Raw genomic sequence first — 4,554 nt, 5'->3', positions numbered from 1 at the left:
TTCTTCTTGAATACCTACGTGATGGTACCTGGGGCTGGGAACATTCTAAGCAAACACAGAATCTGAGGTGAAATACAAGGGCCTAGTTTCTTCTAAAGTCCCGAAGAAGAGAGGGATGGTGGTAAGATCATAACCAAGGCTGGTCCAGGTGGAGCAAATGTTCAGAAGCTCAGGGGCTTGAGAGGTGTTGGAGGCTGGGCCTGGGAAGGGCAGTTAGGAACATTGACCAAGGGTAGTGCATGCTTTGAATTATAGGATCTCCTGTGGGTTTGGCAGAGCCAGGAGGACTGCTGGATTGGTGGCATTGATGGGCAGGATTTCTGTGTTTGAAAACTCACCAAACACACATTAGAAACCAGAAGAGTGGGCCTGGAAGAGAAAGCATCCGCTGGATGGGGAGGCCGTGAGCAGAGGCTCGGGGAAGGGCACAAAGAAAGACCAGAAAAGGCCTGAAAAGCAGAGGGCACACTCAGAGGTGACCAGAGGAGCTGGAAACCTCCAAGGACAGTGGGTAGGCCCACAGTACCACTAAAGAATAGCAGGCGGGAGAAAGGAGGGCCCATTTAGGTGAAGGACAGGCACTCAGCGGGTCCTTCATCCATGTCTATTGGGCCCAAACTTCTAACATGGATCAAGGATTCCTGTGAATCGTTTGCTGTCCTCTGTGTAGATGGTTAGGGTTAGAGTTAGGGTTAGGGGTAGGATTAGGGTTAGGGGTAGGGGTAGGAGTAGGGTTAGGGTTAGGGTTTGATTAGGGTTAGGGGTTAGGGTTAGGTTTAGGGTTAGGTGTTAGTGTTAGGATTAGGGGAGCTGTGCAAAGGTGGTGTGGTGACTTATTAGGAGTGAATCAGTTCCCAGAGTGGAGGTGGAACCCCATGAAGGGTGTGCTGTCAGGTCTTCACCTGAGCTGGGGACCTGCAGCTGTGGCCCATGGGAAATTGGATTGTGGGACATAGAAACAAGAAGAAGTTGTGTGGAATAGTTCGACCTTGAAAGAAGTTCAATTCCCTAGAGGCCTCTGCACAAACTCTGATCACTAAGGGTGGCCACCCCCTTTCAGAAGAGAAATGGTTGGTTTAGGGTCTGTAGGGGGCTACAACTGGGATATTAAGTGAATAAGTTAATTTGTCGGTTTATTTAAAAATTAATCTTGTCACACACACACACCCTAAGAGGTAAATAAACACAGGTAAGAGATGCAGTGTCACATATTTACTTCAGCGGTGGCTTTGTCCTCAGTCAGGCAGGGAAAACTCCTGGCTGGACAGCTTGCTGGTACAGACACACCCCTCTAGCCCTGACCTCAGTCAGAAAGCCCTCTGGGACAGCAGATATGACAGTATGGACAGCAAGCCCTAGGGAAGGGGACATTTTCTCTGGACACAGTGAACGTGCTATGCAGACCAGGAGAGAAAATGGCCTGGCAAAGGGTGTCATGGCAGAGGACAAAAGCAATTCCCCTCCTTGTGTGCTGCTGGGTCTAGGGGAGCGGGTAGCAAGGAGGAAAGGTCTGGAAGCAGCTGGAGCCTTTGTGGGGCACAGGGACCAGAGGACTTGACAGATCCTGGGAGTACAGGGCAGGGTAAGTCAGCTCAGGACAGAGCTCCAGCAAGCACCTGGCAGTCAAGGCTTTCCCTACAAGTCTCCTGACATGGAAGCCAGGTCCTGGCATCACTGGGTGGTCCTGGGTGTCAGCCTCATTAGAAAAGTTGAGGACTTCTCGATGTTGAGGCAAAATGGGTGGTCTCCAGCCAGGCCTGAGACCCAGCCTGGAAACCTAGCTTCTGCCTTCATCCTAAGTTCAGAAAATTGGGGACGGAAAATTGTTAAGGGGACTTTGAAGACCTGGAATAGGGTCACCCTCGGTAGGGGACTAGACTCTGGGCAGCAGATGCCAAGGCCCAGCCCCAGGGTGGGCAGCTGGGGACGTGCGAGCAGCAGAAGGTCTTTGAGGGTCTGGAATTCTCCACACACCCTGCTCCTCCCCCTCTGCCTTCTCCCATCCCACCCTCCTATGCTGCCCTCCGAGAAGGGGAGGCACCGCTGGCCAGCAGGGCTGCTGTGTTGCGAGGAAACTGGGAGGGGCTCGGGCTGGGCCCCCTCAGCTGAGCCCCGCGCAGGCGAGCCCCGCCCCGGCTTGCACATCTGGGCGGAGAGTGAGGCCATCCGGCCTGGGGGAGGGTGCAGAGACGGCCTGGCGCACGTCGAGGGCTACAGTAGGCTCTGCTGAGGGACTCTGAGCTAGCACCCAGGCGGCAAGACCCAGTGGATCTGTCGGAGGGACGGAGGTGAGCTGGGGAAGGATCTCTGGGTTCCCCGAGAGTAGCAGAGGCTGCCGCTGCGGGAGGCTGTGAGCCCATGGGCTGGATGGGAGCAGATCTGCAAGCTCTTCGAGGAGGCGGGCCCGCTGGCCGGGCAGTGGGCAGCAACTGAGCTCTGGCTTCTACCTGGGGCTATGGAACTCCACTGGAGTTTTGGTCTGGAACAACTTCGTGCAGGGGAGGTGGGGTGGGGCCTGGCAGGAGAGTCACTGTGGATTGTGGCCTGCTCACCTAACCAATTGTAGGGACCTGCTGTTAGGCCAGAAGTGAGACTCGGGGTTGAATGTCAAGAAGTGCCTCAGGAGACGCCAGTCACAGAGATCCAAGAATGTGGGAGAGCTGCTGGGTGATCAGGATGTCAATACTCCAGAGACCTCAGGGTTTTCTCCAAGAGGCTAGGGTGGGGATCCAAGTTGGGTGGAGTCTGAGCTTCTATAAGGTTAGAGGAATAATCTGTGGAGTAAGTCTATCGGTGGAGAAAAGAGAAGGAAGAAACCTTTATTCAGACTGCCACAAACAGATGGAGCCATGGAGAGTGAAAATTTTCGTTGGAGACAGTGGTCATGGATGAGAGGGCATTAGGTTTTGGTGGAACAGAGATTGTGAACTAGTTCTTCCCATGACGAACACCCAGAAGGGTGGTACATGTGTGGAAAGCAAAGCTGAGGCAGAGAGGGGCCAGCCGTGGCCATTTCCATCACCCCTAGCCATCACGGGAGGGAGTGGCCTCCTCACTCCACAGCCTTTTCCTGGTCCCCTCTCCTTGAAGTCATCTCCTCATAGGGTGGGGCAGCTCTTCGGGTGCCAGTTCTCATCTGATCCTGTGGCCACAGATAACTGTAGCCTGCTGACAGCCTGTTGCAGTAAAGGGCTGGCAAGGTGCTAGGTAAGAGGGCAGGTCCCCCGAGAAGAGGGACCTGTTAAGATCTGCATGGGTTCTTCGTTCCATGGGCATCATGTAGAAACAGGAAGCCCAACCTGCAGAGTTCTGGAGCTCACAGGTATACAGCCTACTCACCCCATACAAGAGACCCTTGGAGAACTGTGTCCATCAGGTAAAAGGACTCTAGACTATTGTAAGATCTGGATACGTCTCTGGGCCACACCCAGTCCTAGTCCTCAGTGACTGACAGACCTTGTCTGTTAGATAGCAACCAGGGATATAGGTCAGGGTGACTCTGAAGACTAGGAGGCATGAGGCCAAGAGTTAAGAGCTGACCATAGGCAGGGCTAAATGGCAGGGTCTGGATTTGGCATGCATTTTCCACTGGGAAATGGGGTGACTTTCTGTAAGCCAAATTAGTCTATTCAGTGACTCTCAAACTCAGATGTTGCCACAATGAAATTAGAAAGTCGCCGGGCAATGGTGGCGCACGCCTTTAATCCCAGCACTTGGGAGGCAGAACCAGGTGGATTTCTGAGTTCAAGGCCAGCCTGGTCTACAGAGTGAGTTCCAGGACAGCCAGAGCTATACAGAGAAACCCTGTCTCGAAAAAAAAAAAAAAAGAAAAGAAAGAAGAAAGAAAGAGAGAGAGAGAGAGAGAGAGAGAGAGAGAGAGAGAGAGAGAAAGAAAGAAATTAGAAAGTCCCCGGGATGGGAGTCTACCTCCATCCGCTTCCAACTCTGTTGAGACCTAGCTGTTGGCAGCTAAGTTGTCCCAAGCCCTTTAGTCAGCATTTTCCTCAAGTGTTGGGTATGCATACATGGTACGGTGGAAAAGTCTTGAAGACACATGGGGCACATGTGTGTCCTTGCACAGCCAGGCCCTTTACTGCCACCTCTTAGGGATCGGTGGAAACTCCACCACTGTTTGTTTCAGATCCTACCTCCATCAAAAAGAACTCAGAGTAGTTACAATAAGATTTCCAGTAAGACCCAGTACTAACCCACATAGAGAAGCAGAGAGCACTGTCCACACATGCCCAGGTCCATGACTCTCCCTGTACTTTTCATACCTGGAGTTGGTCCTCACAAGCCCAGTGTCACCCATTACACTGAGGTACAGAGTGGTGACACACTCATATCAGGTGCCATAATGGGCCATAATGGGAGACATGTGACACGGAATTAAGCCTTAGATTAACACTCAGTATTTTTCTCTTGGAAGGTTATTTTCCACCATCCAATAAGCTTGACCCAGAAAATCCACCTGTCTACCCATCCATCCATCCACCTGTCCACCCATCCATCCATCCATCCATCCATCCATCCATCCATCCATCCACCTGTCCA

At 52.5% G+C, this 4,554-nt stretch overlaps 1 protein-coding gene across 1 annotated transcript in view; it reads left to right on the top strand.

Annotated features, from left to right (window-relative positions):
- The first annotated feature begins 2,183 nt into the window (after positions 1–2,183).
- The window catches only part of Hspa12b (heat shock protein family A (Hsp70) member 12B), an 18,520-nt gene continuing 16,149 nt past the window's right edge, over positions 2,184–4,554 (top strand). Inside the window, exon 1 of the mRNA XM_028755727.1 lies at positions 2,184–2,288. The gene's annotated coding sequence lies outside the window, so the exon portion shown is untranslated. The remainder of the gene's footprint in view (positions 2,289–4,554) is intronic.

This window comes from Grammomys surdaster, unplaced genomic scaffold, assembly GCF_004785775.1.
Source record: "Grammomys surdaster isolate TR1022 unplaced genomic scaffold, NIH_TR_1.0 129, whole genome shotgun sequence".
Taxonomy (NCBI): Eukaryota; Metazoa; Chordata; class Mammalia; order Rodentia; family Muridae; genus Grammomys; species Grammomys surdaster.
The sequence above is the reverse complement of the archived record's forward strand: the minus strand, read 5'-3'. Positions and strand labels throughout refer to the sequence as shown.